At 43.3% G+C, this 22,044-nt stretch overlaps 1 protein-coding gene across 5 annotated transcripts in view; it reads right to left on the bottom strand.

The window, feature by feature from the left end:
- Positions 1 to 22,044, bottom strand: part of LOC115095816 (transcription factor COE3) — a 343,530-nt gene that overhangs the window by 57,737 nt on the left and 263,749 nt on the right. The gene's annotated exons all lie outside the window — the stretch shown is intronic.

The raw sequence follows: 22,044 nt of genomic DNA, 5'->3' as shown, positions 1-22,044 counted from the left end.
ATTAATTTCTCAATAAATTTGGCAATGAATTTCAATCACAGAACTCGGCAGGGTGAGCCAAGCATTGTGGAGTGCATAGGAAATACAAAAGGCATAGAGGGGTTGAACACATCATTCATCAGAAGGCAGTCTTGCTTCTTGAAGCAGGACTAATATCCTTCACTTACTGAGGACAACCTATTTAATGTAAAAATTAAAAAAAAGCCTTCAAGTAATTTTTCTTTTTTTATAGGGCAAGGAAACTAAAAGTTGATTTTTCATTTTAAAGACAATCTTTTTCTTTGCTTTATTGTTTTTTTCCGTTGTCACCTGGCTTTTCTTTGAACTGTGGCAGAAGAAACAACTGCATGCTCAATTTCAGTCACTTGTTCCAATTATAGGCCTGAAATTCACAGGTCACTTAATAATTATGTTCGATCAGATAAGAGTGAGAAATTTTTTCCTAAAAGTACTCATTCTAACAGTGGGAAAAATGCCACATTTGACTTCTAACTGAAATCAGGAACCTCCGCATTCGTATCTGTGATATTATTTCTAGGTATTCAAACAGACAGGATAAACTGGGCCTAGTGCACGGGGATTGGCTTTCCATTCAAAAGTACCTGGCAGTAAATAATAGCACTGTGATATGACACTAAACACAGAAAAGGGGACAGCTCATTTTCCTTGTTACAAAAATAATACCCTTACTGACAACTATTGGATTGCATTCAGATCATTCTGTTTACATACCTCAAAGAATACATTTGATTAAGGCTTTTATAGTCTTGCTGAAACTACATCTACCAAACCTAGCCCTGTGGCTAAGGAAACTATTTGAAATGGTGTATCGGATGCACTGACTTCCGAGACATCAAAATGCCTTTGGGTACGAGAAACCTGATGTTTCAACTATAAATATCAAGAAATTATGAACAGTCTGTGATAAAGGTCTGATAGCCATGACAATCCTTAGTGAATTCAGGAAATTAAGTTAAGCATCTTTGGCGTGTTAATTTACTCCATTATTAATGATTTTCTTTCATAGCTTATTACTAAACTTCCTCCACCTGCTTTATAACAGAAACATTTGGAAATGTATGTATTTCCTCTTGGAAAGCTATTTTTAAATCAATTTATGCTCAGACCCATGGTTAGAACATAAAGAAAACCTAATCGTTTTAAGAATGTTCTGTAAACATTTCCCACAATGAAAATAATTACTGTCATATGAAAACAGCTTTTTATTTATTTAAAAATTTTATATACCGTCATTCTGATTTTCAATCATAACGGTTTACAAGAAATAAAATAGGAATTAAAAAGTCAGAAAATACTATAAAAAATGAAAATTATTAGTTATGACAGCAACATAAAATCAAATTAAGGTAATAAAAGAAGTTAAATTAAATAAAAGCAGACTTAAGGTATCAAAACATAGTACAATGAAAATGCCTTCATCTCAAAAAATAAAATGCAAATCCTGACCACAAACATGTATCATCAAGCAGCTTGTTAAGTCAATCTCTCAAATGCCTTCTCAAATAGCCATGTTTTATAAATTTACACATTGTGTTAAAAAGCACTCATGCTCTAGAAATATATATAATATTATTAGCAAACTATATTTAATATTGTATTCAAAGCTGTATTTTCATAATAGAAAATAATTTGGATATAATATTTGCACTTACTTACTCATGATGTCATTTGAGACTTTATCTAAAGTTCTATTCACTGAAAATTTTTTATCATAGTTAAAACAAAATGAAACCCTCAATGATGAATTTTAAAAGCCAAAATCAGAAGATGGTAAGTATAAAAGTCAGCTGAGGCGGGTGCACACCCCTTGGCCATATAAGTCGTGGAGCTGTCCTTTGACACCTGGCCGTTAAAGCCATAGCGTCCGGCGACCCGACCGTGGAAGTCGGGAATGTTTGTTCTAATCGCCCCAGCATTTCCTTCTTCTTCCCTCTTGGCCGTTGAAGCGTCAAGGGACTGCGCTGGATCCTCTGTGCCTGGCCGAAAAGGGAGGGCCACCCACGCTGGCTCTCCCTTTTCTACCTGCCCCCAAACCCCCCCCCCCACCCCTCCCCTGGCCCCTGCCTAGCCCTGCCTACCTTGCCTTCCATGCCCCCATTGTGACCTGCTTCCTTAGCTTTGAGTCGCAAGCTCTTAATCATTAGGCTGGCTAGTGGACAAGTGATGCGGCTACAGTTAACAGCAGAACCAGTCCCCTATAATCACTCAGCAGGATAAAAGTGCCACCTAATCTATGCACCCAAAACATATGCAGCTACATAAAGCAGATTATCTGTAGGCCAAACCTGCTAACATGTACATATGGCAGAGTAAGCCTCAAGTGATGTGGCCTTGTGTGGCAGGCTCACTGTCTAGTTTTCAGGATATCTTCTACAGATATGTGGGTAAGTAGGCCTCTGTCTCCAAAAAGAGAACATCAAAAAGGGGTCTAGGCAGGCCTCCTGCTCTCACCCCCAGGTATAATCAACACGCTGGTCCAGACTCCTCCCGCAACCCATTTATCTGGTGAACATGAAAGGAGCTAGCATGATGGTGCCATTTGCCCTCCCACTTTCCTCCATCCCTGCATCCCCAAATAATTTTACATCATCTAAATCCTCCCCCCTTCCCCCACCACCACCAAACACCACAGCCTCCCCAGCAGCTGAAGCTCTTCCAACCTGGCACACCCACCAATACCAATACAAATAGACCCACTCCAGTTACTGGTTGGAATAGACTCAGGTGCCAGTGCGGTGGGGGGAAGGTGTACATAACAGGCTAATATCTAGTCATTTGGCAAAGTGGCACAGCATATCTGAGTTTTGACATTGACAATTTTTCACATCCCTCTTGATTGAATGAATAAACAGTGTTAGGCCGAGGCTGAATGTTTGCTTACAATGAGTGAAGCCATTTTCTCCCCGTCTACACATTAGCACAACTGTAGCATCCATCGTAAAGAGTGGAAGCACAGGATTGCTTGTGTCAAAAGCCAGTGTGTGCTAATTGGGTGCACACACAGTGCATACTCTAATGTATGCATTGGTGAGGTAAAAAAGATAACTATGAGCCCTACATCACCCCCAGACATAGATAAAGACAGAGGCAAACACAGCACGTCAATCACCCAGTCACACACATTTGTTAGGACATTGTTGTTTACAAATTACAAACTCCCTCCAGCATTTCCGTTACCTACTGAGGCCCACATTTGTTTTTTTCCTGGCCTGTTTGCATCAACCATCAATGATGTCTGTGCCAAGCTTGTCCCTACCTGCTAATGAGGTAGTCAGAGTCATTACTCGTCATTACTCCTCATAGAAGATTGTCTACATCTGGCAGCATGATAGTCATCTATTGGAAGCATATATACTCACTGATTTATCCTTGTTACAGGCATGGGCCCCTCCAGGCCTCAGGTGACGCAAAATGCTTGTCTTTCTACATAACAACACTGAAAGTGCAGAAGACATCATGCTTACCACAAGATACCTCTGGGAGCTGTTGGCCTATACATTCTGTACAGTGGCAAGCTTCAGAAAGAGGTTTGTTGTTGGCTCATGTTGCTTTCATTTGACAACTCCTTCTCTAGCCTTCATGCTATGCACAGAGCTGATGAGTGAGAGCCATCATTATAACTGCCTTGGTCTCGGTATCCACAAAGTAAAAAGTGCTCAAATACCACAGGACACCCATCCTATAAGCCAGCAACTCTGCTATGTTGGCCACAAATCATGGCAGCCATGTGGACAAGCAAGGGCCTCAAACCTGAAAAGACCTGAAAGGTCGTGACTCTGCTTGGAAAATGACCATTCTGCTAGCTTGTCTCCCCTGGAGTCTTCAGCCTATGTGCTTTAAGGGTGGTCACAGAGAAGATAAGGACTATACCTGTTACTAGCAATCCGAACAAACTACTCTGCACATTTTCACATAACATGTCCTGAACTGGACAGCAAAGGACCTTGCTGCGCCCTGACATATCAGTATTTCCCAATGGCTACTTGTGACATGTCAGGCTAGGTTAATAGCTTCCAACACAGCTTTGCCTTGGGTTGTAATATGTGGGTGCTATTATAGTCATCACTAAATAAACTCTGATCTATACATTTCAGAGGTGACTTTCAACAACATGTGAAGTCATTACACCATTCTATTACCAATCCAGCCTTCAGATAGTCAGACCAGCATCCTTGTATAGCCTCCCTGAGCAGCTAACATAACCAACGAGACAGCCCAAGGGCCAAAGCCCTCATCATCTGTACATGAGAGCTGATTGCTTATCTGGTGTAGCAGGGTCTAGCTATGCATAGTTGTGTGCAACCCCTATGAGATATGCTAGCTTGCAATGGCCTGTGAGAAGTTTGGAATTGTCATGCTTCCCAAAAGGATGTAAGTGAAGGCCTGCTATATGTTTACTCCAATGTCCGCACTGCCTCAGAAACAGCTGAGGCAGTGCAGACACCTGTGTCTTTGCAGGCCCCTGTGACACTAGGCATCCAATGTACGTGTGGATATATTCAGATGCACACTGTAACATGTTGAGTCTGTGATTGATGATTGTAACTGTCAACTTGTAGCATCAGGCTGTGCCTTTAAGCAGCTGAGCTACTTGTGATTTCTATGACTTAGAGAACACTTGGCTCCATGTCCTAGGCCCTGCTGAAGTTCCATCATATCTATGTAACTATCTTGTCAACATGTGAGGGCTAGGACAAGGTCAAAGGTGTGCCCAAGGCAAGCAAGAAGATGCAAGCTATGGCAAGCTATGTATACTATGTTGTATAGCTATGTTGGCAGTCCTACACAAACCCTATGGTGAGACATGACTATATGAATGGTCCTAAATCAGTGGCAGTACCATAAAGAATGTCAATGTCATCGCTTATCACTACTGTATGCGGGGATGGTTAAAGAGCTTCTGCACTTCCTTCTTGTGTTGATGGATCTGATTGGTTTGTTTGATTGGTTGCTTATTTTTGATTTATGATATTTTTTGTTAATGAATTTATGAATATGCCTTTCTTTGTAAATTGCTTAGAAATGTTGATAAGTGATACATATATTTATAAATAAATAAATGAATACATTAGGACATCCATATCTCTTTGGTGTTAGGTTTATTTTGTGTCTACTTTGTCTACTACTGTCTATTGCACCTAGTGCTCCATTATCATGATGTTGCCTAACTAGGCCTAAGTGGTTTCTGTTACACGCTGACCCAGTCAGAGGACTTGTAAGTAAAATAAACATGGAAAGACCAGCTAGAACCACTCTGCTGGGCTCTCTTCCATGGAAAGAAAAGGAGTAGATGATGTCTAACAGGCAAAGTAGCATTGTATAACGCTTTGCTGAAATTGGCTACCAGTCCATGTGGTCTCCTTGACTTCTGCAGGGGGACATGGGGGATTCTCAGGTAGTTCTGGAATGATATCAACTGGGATGCCATACTACAGAGCCAGATTATGGAATACACAGAAGGCAGCACTATCTCAGCGACTCTGGGTGGGGCATACATTAAAGTTCCCACCATTTTTTCCAAACAGTGAAATCTACTTTTAAGAACTTTGAAAGTGAGTTCTATGACAGAGAGGGTAGAACATAAGGCCTCATTGTATCTCATCTCTGCTGGAGTGTTCAGAAGAATGACAAGTGTGAGAAGCCAAGTCCTGCAACCATAGCCGGAATCTCCTGTGCCAGAGAGAGAACGGCAGCATCACTCATACCCCCGTGACGTAATTATCTTGCTGCCAACCCACAGCATGCTATAAAACACTAGAAGTGAAGCTCTAGTTTGACGTGAGGCATACAAAATTATTTCCAAACCCTTAGTCCATGCCGCCTTTGATGGGAACACTATCTGTATGAAATAGCACTATGTTAAGCTGTCTCAGATCTTCATGAATGGAAATATGCATCTGGAGTGCACACAATGTCATAATGCCTCTATATCATTCCATGGTGAGACCGTACCTTGAATACTATGTGCAATTCTGGTCACTGCATCTTAAAAGAGATATAGCTGCACAGGAGAAAATGCAGAAAATGGCGACCAAAATGATAAGGGGCATGGAATGGTTGCCCTAAGAGGAAAGGCTAAAGAAGTTAGGGCTGTTCAGTTTGGAGAAAAGATGACTGAGGGGGGATATGATAGAAGACTACAAAATCATGAAAAGACTTGAACAAGTTAATGTAAATTGGTTATTTACTCTTTCAAATAATAGAAGGACAAGGGGGCACTCCATGAAGTTAGCAAGTAGCTCATTTAAGACAAATTGAAGAAATTTCTTTTTCACTCAGCATATAGTTGAATTCTGGAACTCATTGCCAGAGGATGTGGTTATAGAAGTTAGTGAAACTGGGTTTAAAAAAGGTTTGGATAGGTTCCTGGAGGAAAAATCCCAAAACTGTTTTTTCGGGAATTAATAAGCATTAGTAGCTTGTGATTTATCTAATGTTTGGATACTTGCTACGTATTTGTGACTTGGATTAGCCACTGTTGGAAACAGGATATTGGGCTTGATGGACCCTTAGTCTGACCCAGTATGGCATATCTTATGTTCTTATGTATAAAAATGTGTATATGTCATGCTACTCGGTTGTAGCACTCTTGTAACACTGAAGCTGAACATACAGCAGATGCACATGTCTCTGCAGAAAGACATCAACCTCGTGGTATGATTGTTCATGTCCCTGGCTGTTCAGCAGTATGTCTTCCATATACGCATTTCTCAGACATGACATACTGAATAGGACTGTCCCAAAAGGCTACTCCCACAGCTTTCATTTAACCCGTATACCCCTGTGATGGTGAAGACAAACACTGTGACTGTCAGAGCTGAAGTGCCGCAGACAAAATACCGATATGGACACCATTAGCTGAGGTCCAACAGAGCATGCCTGACCTGAGAGTCCCTGCATTGAGCGCCAAAAATAGTTTGAGTAGACAAGTGACTTTTCAACAGCTCCAAGAGAGAGGGTTTGAACTGTCACTTGTTTTAAGCTGACCAGTCGAAAGTCTCTAGTGCTCAGTCACACACTGATCTTAGTGGAAAGTGCTTTGTAGGGACACATAACATTAGTAAGCCTCTACAGCATGGAGAGAGAAAGTTGGGTCCTTACACAATGGCTCGTTAACCAAACTGCGCAAGCCACTTGTCATGTAACTGATGCAGTAATATTCCCGACAGTACCTTAGTCAGTATAATTTTCTGTAAACATATAGCTCGAGAGGGCCAGATTTCATAAGTATAAAAGAATTGTTTGCAGCTCCCGGGTACCTGGTGACCATGTCAAGGATGTGCAATCAGGTGTCACAGACCACTTGCACATTGATGGAGTGGAAGAGCTTTCTGATGCAGTAGATCTCCTCCTTGCCATGGGATGGGATCATGGCTTTGTAAGTGCAGTCAATAGCTTCCAGAACATTTGGAAAGTTGGCATTGGAATGAAAACTTCTCTTCAAGTCCAGCAAGTCCTGCCTTTCATGAGGGAATCTTATGTAATGATTAATGCAGTGACGTGCAGTTGTTATGACCTGGCCCAAATAGCAGGAAAAGACGTTTTGGGACATGCCCCTGATGACCCCGACTGTTGTTTGGAAGGAGCCAGATGCCATAAAATGCAGGGCACCCAATAGTTTGGTAAGGCCTGGTATAGCACGGGACCTTTCTGTGACTGGATCCAGATCCCCTCTGAGTTTGTGATACAATTCAATGATAGCCTGATAGCAGAGGCGATATCTCATAACGTGTTCCTTTGGCATCCCCAGCAATGTGGTTTGTGGATTAAAGATGCACTCCCTGTACCGCCTGCATGCCTTCATGTGTGGCAAGCCCTGATGTGGGCCAGAATACTCCACTTGCAGGGCTTGCAGCTGTGGCTCCAATGCAGGTACTTCCCTTGAAGCATTGGAACCTTCCTTGCCTGTTGTAGTCATTGTTGCTGAGCAGCTTGAGGCAGTCAGAATCCCATGACTAGTACACTTCCCCCTAACATTGTAGCTTTAGGAAGACAGGGCAGGTAACAAAAGCTGTTTTTATTGGGCCAGCAGGGCTGTGTAGGTGTAACAGAGAGAAGGCCTCATTTTATCGTGCGCGATAACAGCCGTGATCCGCAATAAGGCTGCTATGGTGCGATAAAAGCTTTTTTTCCACTCTACTGCAAATCAAAAATGTGTTATTTCCCATGCTAAATCCCACATTATTGTGTGTTATTTTACCGTGAAATGCAGGAGTCCCTCATTTGAATAATTGTCTAGCTTTTGCATACAATTATCATATTTGCATACTAATGTGCAACGCGATAAACATCACACGTCTATCACACATTAGACCTCATTTATCGAGCCATAAGGCCCTAACATGACTTGATGAATGACCCTATAAGTTTGTACCTGAGGCAACGGAGGGTAGAGTGACTTGCCTAAGGTCCCAAGGAGCGAGAATAAAAAATTAGTTATACTCAGCTTGGGGGAGGACTGGCCCATCAAATCAAATACTTCACATTTGATACTTATTTACACATTCTGTCTCATTTAGTGCTTATTTACTTATTTGTTCTTACAACTTAAATTTTAATTTGACTAGTTAATCCAGAGTCCAATTCATGACTCTTGCTCACCATTCCTTTCTATACTGATACTGATGTAATAGAGCTTGTCTGAGTATGCTCGATGAAATAATGACATCACCATTCCCAGAACAGAAGGGAAAAGGAAGTAATCAGTAAAGTTAAAGCCTGTATGTGGCTTGAACATGTTTCTACAATTAGGACTACTACCTAAAGGGAGTCACAGTTTTTCTACTGAATAGGGTGAAGGGTCAAGAGAGAGCAACCAACAGACGCTATAGAGCTTGACCTCTATGGATTCATATTCACTATTGGCTAGGGCTGTGTAGTAAATTGTGCTGTAAGGATTTCTGACAAAATGAAAAAAACCTCAGGATTGGATAAGTCAATTAATGCTAAACTTCCTTTGACCATAAAGCCTGAAAACACTCCCTATATATTTCTAAAGACAGCTATAAAAATAGCAGACAGCTTTTTTCCTACTGTGTTGATTTTAGTTCTTTTATACTGTATATTCATTAAATGAAAAACATTACCAAACAAATTTAAATCCAACTTTTATTTTAATAAGTAGGAAAGTTAAAGATAATAAACCATAAATAAAGAGTGCAGGAAATAGCTTTGAGGATTAAAACAGGTCAAACTAAAGTGCAAAAGTCTGAAAGATAGTTTTCTTGCAGTTTTGAAACAGTATAGTTTTCCTGAAAGATTTAATTTCCTGCAAATTCTAGAAATGAAAAAAAAAATTCACAAAATATCACCCTATTAAAATGCATAAAAACGCCAAAACATTTGCTCAAGTCATCCGGAAATAGCTTTCTTCTTTCCTTCCATTAGATCACATACCTAGAATCATTTCAACAACTTTCCCTTATTTTCAGACACTGGCCAGCTTTTCTACCTGAAAGCCACTTTTAGTCTTTTACTGGACCAGTATTGCTTTTTCTTGTCAAAATTAGCAATGCACAACTTGAAAAAGCATAGGGGTGAATTTTCAGAGTTATGTGCGTAACTAGCATATACGTGCTTAAGAGGCATCTACTTGTGTAAATGCTATTTTATAAATATCAAACATACACGTGTTTTTTTTCTTTCACACTTGCATATATGCACTTAAAATGGGAATGGTCGAGGGGCACTCCAGGGAAGGGCCAAAATGTACACATGAAATTTCTATTTTAAAAGACACACACGAAGATTTGCCAACTTACTCACACCCCATCCCTTTTTAGAAAACAATTTTGAGCACAAAGCGGAAGATACGCATGTATGTGGGTAACTTTTAAAATCTGCATGGCGTGCACCAACCCAACTTGTGCATGTAATTCCCAGTTTTAGCGCACACTAGGCTTTTAAAATTCATCTATAAAATGGTAATTTTCAAAGGGGTGCGTGGGCGCGCATTGATGCGAATGTGTCGGCATGCAACCAGGGACGTGACTATTTTATAACAGAAGCACACATATGCACGTATGTTATAAAATAGCCTGAGCACGCATATGTGAGCTCCCTATTTTGCAACTGGGTGTTGCATAAGTGGGAGAATTTTAAAACTGGTACACGTCCACGCCATGACCAGTTTCGCCAGTTCATCCACCAGTTCACCCAGTGTAGAGCTAGGTCGTCTAAACCCCTCTGGTTTAATAGTGTGCAGTCCCCCCAGTTACCCCAGACCCCTTAAAACCTTCAGAAATGGTAGGGTTTTTTTTTAAGTTACACCTCCTCCATAGTAGTGGGGGTTTTTTTGTTACATCTCTTTCTCTTGGCACTACCCTGAAACGCCAATGCCCCGCCAAAACCACGTCCACACCATGCCCCTTTTTGAAGTGGATTGATATATTCACATATCGGGAGATGCGCGCATGTAGATGGTTTCTAAAATGTGGTGCATGCATGCATGTCCTACATGTACACACATCTCCTATATGCGTGCACATCTCCTGATTTTGGCATATGCCTGGCTTTTAAAATTCACCATTAAGGTAAGGCAAATTTTTATTGACAACCTAGCCAGCTACATTATGCTTGAAAATTTGCCTAATCTTAGATGGATATAATATAGTTGGCTGTCTCACTGCTGAGCAACTTATTGAAAATACTGCTTTGGGGTGAATTTTCAAAACTTTATGTTCGTAAAAATTAGCATATATGCACGTAAGTAGCCTCTACTTGTGTATTCAGTATTTTATAAAAGTAAAAAATAAGCATGTATTTTCACTTTCATGTGCACATACATATACATGTGTACAAAACGGATGGTCTAGGCATTCCAGGGTGGGGCCAACACTTGTGCAAGTAAGTTGTTATTTTAAAAGACACACATGTACATTTACCAATTTACTCGTGTATTTTTGCACCTGATAATTATCTGGTGTAAGTGATATTAAATGTGTTTATTGTGTAGTACTGACAGGGTGGGAGGTCTGGGTGAACTTGGAGAAATTTAGGATGAGAAACCAGGAAAATCTTGATGACCTGGCAAAGGATTGGGCAAACTGGTGGACTAATTGGTAAACTGCTAATTTCATGTACGTGCGTATGTTTATATATTGGCTGACTTATGTGAGCAAGTCCTAGTTTACTTTAGTGCATAAAATACATGCGCATATATTTGAAAAATAGGTAGGAAAAATATACACATTCAATGCATTGATATATGTGGCTTCAGTGCATTGCATGTATTTGTGTCTAAGCCTACATATGCACATATGTTGTGGAGTAGAGATATACACATTTTATAAGATGTGCTTCATACGTGCGAGTTATAAAATACTCTGGAAAAATTACACATGGTCTTATACACGCGTATATTCTGATAAGCATAGTGGTTGAAAGTTAACCTCCAAGTTTTAAGTGTGGAAATTATGTATATAGCAATCCCACAATTACTACAGATTTCATAATCTGGAGTGACCCCACCACAAACAGGCCTATAAAATTTTCCAAATTGTACATATCTATTTATATATTATTATAGATTATGGCAACTCATTGTATATTGGGATCCCAAAAAATAAAAAGTAAACCATCAACTTCCAACTCATTTGAAATGAAACCCAGATGATATGGAATGTCAGCAAATTTGATTATATCACTCCAGTCCTAAAATCGCTAAATAGGTTCCCCACTCTCTACTGAGCCAAGTTTAAAATTCTTCTCCTTGAATACAAGACCCTCAAAAGTAATGCACCAACCTACCTTGCTACACTCCCTAACTGAAGCACAATTAGCTGAGCTAGCGCCGTAAAGCAATTCACCTCACCAGCAGCAGAAGACAGACCTTCACAGGAACTGCAACTCCCTCTTACCCTACATCAGACTAGGGCCTAATCTATCCTTTAGGAAACTGGTGAAAACTTTATTTATTTTATTTATACAGATTTTTTGTCCGCCTATATCAAACCTACCATGCTAGGTGAAGTACACAAAACATAAATAATGACATCAATTAATGAGAACCAAAAATGATTAAACAAACAAAATTATAAACCTCACTAAAATCCTTACACTATGACATCAACAAAAATTACAGCTGCCCTCAAAGGAAGGCTTCTAAAAATAAAACTGATTTTAATTTTTTACTGAACTGCTTTTAATTAGACATTCCTTGAAGCTCAGCTGGTAGGGCATTCCAGAGCATATCGAAAAAACACTGTTGCATTTGGCAGTCCATGGGCTTCTCTCATGAACCACCACACTTACTCCTCAGGTCAGGCCTTCTCCCTCGTCTCAGGATGCTTCCAGATTGTCTTTCCTTCTAGTGCGGAGGGATGCCTCTGAGGATCCTCATGGCAGGATGCCGCCAGGCACAACTTCTCCTAGGGCCATGCTCATTCTTAAAGGGCCCGCAGCAGGAAAACCCAGCAGGCGCCATCTGATGACATTCCATTCTCTGGCCTACAGAAGGACCCTGCAGACATCCCTCCGGCGCCTCGGCAACAGGTCTTCCTAATACCTTAGTAGTGTGAGTTGCTTCAGCATTCCTATATCTGCATTCTTCAGTTCCTGTGTTCTTCAGTTCCAGCATCTCTTGTCCTTGTTCTTCAGTTCCAATAGTTGTTGACCTTGTTCTTCAGTTCTTGAAGTCAGTCCTTCAGTGTTCCTCATCTCCTCATCTGTCTGCTCTTTGCCATCCTGCCCTGCCTATCCATTCCACCTTCCCTTCAGATGGTTGTCTGGTATTGACCTCAGCTTGCCTCCTAGACTTCCTTGAGTGCCGTCTACCACTGACCAGAGCCTGCTCACAGGACAACCTTGAACTCCGTCTCCCACTGACCACAGCCTGCTCACTGGACCTCCTTAAACACTGCCTACCACTGACCAAGCCTGCTTCTGGATTCTCCTGTGCCATATCTGCTCTACCTTCGACAGACCTCCAGCCCTTCAGCAGAGGCCCCCACCTAAGACTTACCAGCCCCGGTACCCAAAAGCTCAACCCAAGGTGAACATGGGTTAGTATAGGCGAAGCTCCAGTTGCCTCACCCGGATCCGGCTGCTGATGGTGGGGACCTGCAGGGCTCCTCCCTGCAGGTTGTTTTAACTCCACCTCGGCTCAAAGGTCCCTGAATCAAACAGATTGCCAAGGACATGGACCCAATGTAAATCACGGGTCTGCAGGACATCCCGGGCCTTGACCATAAGCTACAGGGCCAACAAAAGATGCTGGAGATCCTGGCGACCACTTTAGAGCGGTTGTCTATATAACTGGATGCATTTTCCTCCACTGTGGCTCCGCCACCTCCTATGCCACGACCACCACCACTCGTAGCTCCCAAACATCCTATACCCCAGCTACCAGATCTACCTTGGTATACTGGAAACCCCAGGTAGTGCCAGGGTTTCTTGAATCAGTGCCGAATGCCCTTCTCATTACAGGCACCAGTTTTCCTGGATGATCTCACAAAAAACACCTATATCCTCTCACTGGTGGATGCAGTGGCCCTAGCATGGGCCTCTCCCCTTTGGGAATGTGCAGATCCTTTATGGCATAACTTGCAGCAATTCATTGACCAGATCCAAACAGTCATCTAAGAGCCAGATGGTCACCATGGACTCCAATTTGCTGCATCTCTGCCAGGACTCTAGAACACTAGTGGAGTACGCCATCAAGTATCGGACCTTAGCTTCCGAGCTCAGCTGGTGGGAAGACTGCCTCACCACCATCTTTCAGGGTGTAGCACTTAAAATCAAAGATGAACTTGCAGCTTGGGACCTCCCAGCTTCTTTTGAAGAGATCACTGCCCTCACCAGGAAGATCAACTGTCGACTTCAGCAGAAGGCATGGGAGGTTTGTCCCCCATACAAAAATATTACCTCTGCCCTACCTGAAGAGCCCATGCAAATGAGATGCAGCCACCTGGCTCCAGAGGAGAGGCTTTGCCACAAGCAGTAGGGTCTATGCCTATAATGTGCTGGTCGGGGGCATCTTGAGGATGTCTTTTCCAAGAAAATGCTGAGACACTGCCTCCTCACTGGTCATATGATTGCAGGATCGAGCTCCTCCCAGGTACCACGCCTCTGTGGGGAAGGATTTATCCCTTGTCACTCCCCGAGACTCGAGCCATGACAGACTATATCCACGAAAATGTGGAGCATGACTTCATCCACCCGCCCTCCTCTCCAGTTGGAACCGGGTTCTTTTTTGTGGCAAAGAAGGACGGCTTCCTCAGGCCCTGCACTGAGTGCCAAGACATGAATGCCATCATGAAAAAGGACCAGTACCCTTTGCCATTTATATCAGAGCTCTTCGACCATCTTCAAGGCGTGAAGATTTTTACCAAACTAGACCTCAGAGGGGCATATAATCTTGTGCGAATCAAGGCAGGTGACGAGTGGAAAACAGCTTTTAACATCCATGATGGTCAATATCAGGCCAATGCACAGGCTAATGAGCTCTTGGGCATGAGTTTTGGATGCGCTAAGCTAACACCTGATGCAATAAGGGGATTAGTGCATCCAAAACATGCATCCAAACCAGCGCGTAGCTAATAGCACTCATCACATATCAATGCATGTAGATGAGGCTATTAGCTATTACCCCCGATGCAAAAAAATCACTGTGCACCCAAGTCGCCTAAAAAAAAAAACCCCACAAAGCCACAAAAATGCCCAAAATACTGCTTTTATGTGGTTCCTCCTACTTAGTATCATCTATTTCCCTAACTCATGGCTGTGAGCAGGTTAGAAAACGTATGCTCATCAATTTATTCCTAGCACATCCTTTTTAGTGTGACCCCCTCATTTAAATAATGCATCATGCACCCAGGAGAGGTGGCTGGGTGCACTTTTGAAGAGTGGATGCTCAATCATGAACGCCCATTTTATGCGAGTCAATATTGCATCAGTCTGAATGAGTATCTAGTCATGCCCTCTGGCTTATGTAACACACCAGTAGTTTTCCAAAAGATGGTAAATGAACTTTTTTGTGACCTACTTTATACTTGTATAGTCATGTACTTAGACATATTAAATTTTTCTCAAGATCTTAGCACTCACCGCCAAGTTATGCACACAGTCCTGCAACGCCTGAGAGAGAACAATTTATTCGCTAAGCTGGAAAAGTGCATTTTTGAGAGTGAAGAGCTCCCATTCTGGGATACATTGTCTCATGTGATGTATTCCACATGGACTCCGACAAGGTAAAGGCAATCAGAGATTGGCCCTGCCCTGTAGGGCCCTGAGCACTCCAAAGATTCTTGGGATTTGTCAACAATTATCGCCAATTTATCCCAAACTATTCCTCCATGGTGGCTCCCCTCACTGCTATCACCTGCAAGGGTGCCAACACTAAAGACTGGGGTTCTGAAGCCTTAAAAGCATTCCAAAACTGGGCCCTATCTGTGCCATCAGAACCCTATGCAGCCTTTCATCCTGTAAGTTGATGCCTCAACACTGGGCATCCAACATTCTCCAGAAGGGGTATTTCGCTCTTGCTCTTTCTTTTCAAAGAAGATCTCACCTGTGAAGCACAACTACGGCATTGGTGATCAAGAACTCCTGGCTGTGAAATTGGCTCTCAGTGGTGTCATCTACTCAAGGGAACTCAACACTGTATCAAAATATATACGGATCACATAAAACTCTAACATCTTCACCAAGCTCAGCAACTAAATGCAAGACAGGCTTGCTGGCCTTTGTTCTTTGCACGTTTCAACTTTGAAATACGGTACCGCTCTGTGCTCAAGAACCAACAAGCAGATGCTCTCTCATGCTCCTTCCAGACTGAGGACATCCTGGAGCCTCCCAGGCACATCATAGACTCTACTAAGATACTTCTGGCTACCTCTATGACTGTCCTTCCAGGGAAGATGGCCATACCTTCCTGTCTGCACATAAAGGTGTTAAAATGGGTCCATGACTCCCGTACTGCAGGTCACCCTGGATGGGCATACACCCTTGAACTGCTTCAGTGGTACTATTGGTAGCCCCAAATGAATCAAAATGTCAAAAATTATGTTGACTTGTGCCCGATCTATGCACAGCAAAAACCACTGCATGGCCGACCCTGTGAGCTGTTTCAGCCATTGCCAGCTTCCAGGTAACCCTGGATCCACCTGTCCATGGATTTTATCATGGACCTTCCCCTCTCAAACAGCGCAACTGTGATCTGCATAATCATAGATCATTTCTCTAAAATGGCACATTTTGTTTCACTACCGGGCCTCCCATCCACACTTGAGTTGGCATGCCTCTTTACTCTTCATGTCTTCCATCTGCATGGTCTATCCAAGCACATATTATCAGATATAGAAGTATAATTTACCTCAAAGTACTGATGTTCTCTGTGCAAGAAATTTGGCATCATGCTAGATTTCACAACCGCATACTATCCCCAAGGAGACGAACAAGCAGAGCATATTAACTGGACCCTCAAGGCCTTCATCCATTCGTACATCAATGAGCAACAGGACAATTGGGGCACTCTCTTACCCTGGAATGAGTTTGCCCATAACTCCCATGTTAACACCGCCACTGGGGCCTCTTCTTTTTTTTGTTGGTCTATGGGAAGCAACCATTGCCTGAAACAGTATCTTTGCCAGCCCAATGGTCAGCCCAGGAATTTCAAGAACTATGGGCACAGACCACCCTCCTAATTCAAAAGGTCTCTGACTGAGCCAAAAGAATAGCTGATGCCCACAGAAAGTTGCAGTTTAAAGCAGGGAAGAAAGTATGGCTCAGCACACGCCATTTACACCTGCAGGTACCTTCCTTGCGCCTTGCTCTCCTCTACACTAGACCCTTTTTGATACTGTGAAAACTGGGGCCCATCACTTATAACTGAAGCTACTAGCAACTCATGTTGCATTACTTAAGCCCCTGGTGCTCTCCTGGCCCTCTAGGAAATTACCAGAACCTCAGAAGGTGATGGAGAGACAACATACGAGGTCATGGAGATCCTAGATGCCAGCCGCATAAGTAAGAAACTTGAGTATCTCATTCCCTGGAAGGATTACAGCCCAGAGGAGAACTCCTGGGAACCAGCTTCTAACATTTTGGACCATAATCTACAGATGGAGTTCCATCTATGCCACCCCAAGAAACCCTGAGGGTCAGGGTGGGGTATTAAGGGGGGTGTATTGTTGCATTTGGCGGTCTGCAGTCTCCCCCAGTGAACCACCGCACGTACCTCCTCGGGTCGGGCCTTCTCCGTCATCTCAGAATGCCACCAGATTGCCTCACGTTTCAGAACAGAGGGATGCTGCCAAGGATTCCCGCAGCAGGATGCCACTGACGCCGCCTATTCCTGCTCCTCCTAGGGTGCACATGCACCCGACATCCTCATTCTTAAAGGGCCCAAGACAGGGAAAACCTGGCAGACACCATCTGATGACATCATCCTCTCAGGCCTATATAAGGCCACTGTAGACATCTCTCCGATGCCTCGGCAACAGGTCTCTGTACTGCAATGGCATACCGGGGGGGGGGGGGGGGGGCAGGGGGCCAATGTCCCCGGGTGCATGGCCACAGGGGGGTTCTGATAGCAGACATGGAGGCCCATGCGACTGCCAGTGGACCTCATCCCACTAGTGGCTGAGCAGGGAACTACTGCTGTGCTGTGTGCCAGACACCCACAGTAGGAAGATTGGCGGGGCCATAGTGGAGCTCATCTCACCACGGCCCGAAGAAAAACGTCACATCCAAACCTGCAGGTGCTCCTCCTCCTTCCTGACTGTGCAGCCTCAGAAGAAAAACTTTGCCAGAACCGTGCAGGCAGAAAGGAGGAGGAGTATTGATCGCGTACAGAAAAGGAGCAGCGTTTATAAACTGCCACGGATCCCACATCGCGGCAGCCTGAGAAGAGAGTATGCCCGCTAGCAGAGCCTCCACGGATCTCATGTTGCAACGGCCTGAGAAGAGGATCCCCGGCAGCAGGACTGCTGCAGATCCCACATCACGGCGGCCTGAGAAGATAAGGGCCACTGCAGAGCCCATCCCGTGGCGACCCATGAAGAGAAGGCCAGAGGCAAGAGAGAAGCTGAGGGCCTGTAGAGTGTGTTTGTGTGTATGAGAGTGAGTTGAGAGATTGTGTGTGTGTATTATGCGTTTGTGTCTGTGAGTGAGCTGAGAGATTGTGTGTGTGTGTGTGAGTGAGTTGAGAGACTGTGTGGGAGTGAGACTCTGAATGTTTGGAGAGACAGCATGTGAGAGCCTCTGTGTGTGTGAGAGAGAAACAGCATGTGACAGTAAAAGCCTGTGTTTGAGCAAGACAGCATGTGGGAGTGAGAGACAGTGTGTATGTATGTATGTATGTATGTATGAGAGAGAGCATGTGAAAGTGAGAGCTGTGTATGCATGAGACACCATGTGAGTGTGAGGGCCTGTGTGTGTGTGTGAGTGTGTGTATGTGTGAGAGAGACAGCATGTGAGAATGAGAACCTGACTCTGTGTTTGAGGGAAGAAGATGGAGAGAAAAGAATTAGAAAAAAAGACCCTGTAAAAGGAAATGGCAAAAAAAAACAACAACAAGAAAGGGAAGGTGGAATAAAAAGCCTGTAAGCAACCGATTAGAAAACTAAGATCAGACAGCAAAGGTTAAAAAAAATAATAATCATTTTTATGATCGGCATATGCTATCTTTGGAAATGTGCAAGAGTAGCCCTTGCTCTATGCCGATCTCGCAATATATGAGATCAGTATGGAGGAACTGGAAACCCGCAAATGTTTAATACTGCGGGGCCTGCACAGAGGAGGCAGCAGAATGGGCTTCAGTGCCAATAGCAGCAATCGGCACCTCCCCAATAGCCACGTGGCAGCATTGACAGTGGTAGCAGAGGAATGAGAGAGGCTCCGAGGTTGCTGGAAAAAGAAAGAGAAGGATCTGCCTTCAGTGCGTGCATGTGTGAATGCATGGGTGCTTGCCTGAGGGTGTGTCTGTGTATGAGAATGAATGGGTGTATTCCTGGGGTCTGTCTGTGTGAGAATAGGTGCCTGCCTGTGTGAGAATGAATTGGTGCCTACCTGGGGGTCTGTATGTGTGTGAGAATGAATGTGTGCATGCCTGAGGGGTGGGGAGGGAGCAGTGTGAGAATGAATGGAAGCCTGTCTGGTCAGTGTGTGTGTGTGAGCTTGCCTGGGGTCTGGGTGTGTGTGTGTGTGTGTGTCTGAGAATATCTGGGAGCTTGCCTGGGTATGTGTGCTTGTGTGTATGTGAGGGAGCCAGTGAGAATGAGAGTGTGTGTATATATGAGAGAATCCAGGGGAGTAAGAGCTTCTGTATGTGTGGGGAGGAGGGGGGAGGAGGGGGGAGGAGGGGGGAGCCTGAGAGTGTGTCTGAGTCTGTGAGAGAGAGAGGTTATGGTGGGTTTAAGAGCATGTATGTGTGTGTGACAGTGTATGTGTGAGAGAGAATGGACATGTGAGTATGCATGAGAAAGAGAGAGAGAGAGGATAAAGTGTGTGCAATCCTCTAACGTCCTAATCCTCGACAATCTCAGAGTGAGTGGAAAGCAAGAGTTCCCAGGTATGGACAGCAGGGGCTTTATTAAATCCTTATTAATTTTAATTATTTGGTGTTATTTGATATATGTGCTGTTTTGAAATATTTTATTGGTGCTTGGGAAATGTTTTAAAAATGTATATGATTTTAATTCATAGAAATTATCCTATTTATCAATAGTTTACAAATATTATTTTATTAGTATGGTTTTACTATTATAATTGATGCTTTATGTTTCTTGATTTTATTGTTTTATGAGGAATGGTGGTTCTGTTTTTCCATTGTTAGACACAGAATATGACTTCTTGGGGTTTCCATTTCAGTTTTTGTCTAATTTGTGATCCTTTATTCTGTATTTGGTGAGGGTCTGTCTCTGCTCTGTGCATGTTACCATGATAAGAGATTCTGCTAGCATGTAGTGTTTGTGTAGGGATCTATAGCAATCAGGTTTGTTTTGTTTCCTCAGTAGGTGGTGTATTGGTATTCTGGGACCCAGTATAATATATGCCTGTGCTTTTTCACAGGTCGGGTTATTGTTATTTGAGACCTTGGTGTTACTGCTGTTACATTCCAATAAGTTTGCTGTATAGATTTTGAGTGTCTTTTTTGCAGGGTTTTGTGTTAGTTCACAATGTGTCTGGCAGCGAAAGGTGTTGTGCTGCTATTACTGTGAGGTGACGCCAGAATTTGAAAATATCTTTTTGTATGATGAGCTGTAGGGGAAACATCCAAGCCCCATTGTTGGGTGAATTTCTGTGGATGCACAGTGTGTTACAGAACTGGAAGTGCGGATTTATATTGACATTGTTTTCCTTCCCGTATTCATTCTAGACTTCACTCTCATAGCCATATAGAATTAGTTGAATGAAGCTATAAAATAATTTTAATAGTAGTTTTACTAGAAGTGTGAAACGAGCCAGCTTTTTTAAATTATGCAGAAGACCCTTTGGACTTTCTTATTAAGAATGTTTTATAGCCAATTTTAAAGCAGGAGGCCATGCTATGGAGGTAGGTGTGATGAGGAAATGTCATTTTGACTCCCCCCCCAAATTATTCAAGCTAGAGACGCCACTGATTTTCTGTGACCTTAAGCATTAGTACAAGAAGGATTGGGGGGTGGGTGGCTGGAGAGGTACACAAATGCATTGGCCCCCGGGCGCCAGAGACCCTTGGTACCCCACTGCTCTATTGCCTTACTCATGTAAGTTGCTTCAACATTCCTGTCTCTGCATTCTCCAGTTTCTGTGTTCCTCAGTTCCAGTACCCTTGTGCTTCAGTTCCTGTGTCTTTGTTCTCCACCTCCCGCATCTTAAGTTCTAGTTCATCTTCATCTTCAGTTCCAACATCCCTTGTCCTTGTTCTTCAGTTCCAGTGGCTGTTGTCCTTATTTTTCAGTTCTCGTGGTCAGTCCTTCAGTTCTTCAGTATTCCTCATCTCCTTGTCTGCCTGCCTATTCGGCTCCTTGCCTTCTTGCCTTGCCTATCCATCCTGCCTTCCCTTTGGATGGATACCCAGTACTGACCTTAGCTTGCCTCCTGGACTTCCTTGAATGCCACCTGCCACTGACCACAGCCTGCTCACAGGACATCCTTGAATGCCGTCTACTTCCAGATTTGCTTGTGCCATATCTGCTCTACCATTGATAGACCTCTATCCCATCAATGGAGGCCCCCACCTAAGACTTGCCAGCCTCGGCATCCAAAGGCTCAACCTGAAAGGAATATGGACTGGTATAGGTGAAGCTCCATGGGCCTCTGCCTCATCCGGATCCGCCTGTCGAAACTGGGGACCTGCAGGGCTCCTCCCTACAGGTTGCATCAACTCCTTCTCAGTGCATGTGTCCATGAATCCAACAGACACACTACTGAGTTTACATATGTTGAGCATCTTTCAAAGGCGGGGATGCAAGAACCTTTCAAAAGAACTTGGCTCTTCAATGTAGAATTCAGATAACACATGAAACATGAATTGCACTACCAACTCTCCCCTCTCTCAGATCCCTTTATAAACCCACTCACCTCTCAGACTAGTCTTGATCCCATGTAATCCTTAAATGGGTTTCCATTCAAAACTCACTCTTTAGGTTCTTGATACTGCACGCTTGCACTTACGATCTACTATGCCTTGCACCACTGTAAGCTGCTGAACATCGTTCCTGATTTATGACTTGTATCTATGTCTTTATGTACTATTTGCATTATGTACTGACAGTTATCCTATCTTGCTGTAATATACTTTGAACTCTCTTTTGAAAAGCATGATATAAATAAATTATGATGATAATGATATACATTTATTTTAAATAGTTCATTTCATCATGTTTTACAGATCTATATCTGTACCGGGTGAGTACCGAGCTGAGGATGTCCGAGTATGCACCAAATGTTCCCAGGTGTGCAAGGCACTAGGACTGGGGTGAAATTTGGCCGAGAGCATCTTGAACCCTACCGGACAGGTGGAAGGGTGTTGGTACGTCAAGTTGTGAATAGGTTACGAAGGACAGATTGGCCGAAGATGGAATCTTGTCTTCCGGCCTT

Source organism: Rhinatrema bivittatum, chromosome 7 (genome assembly GCF_901001135.1).
Source record: "Rhinatrema bivittatum chromosome 7, aRhiBiv1.1, whole genome shotgun sequence".
Classification (NCBI taxonomy): Eukaryota; Metazoa; Chordata; class Amphibia; order Gymnophiona; family Rhinatrematidae; genus Rhinatrema; species Rhinatrema bivittatum.
This window is presented reverse-complemented; position numbering and strand designations above follow the sequence as displayed.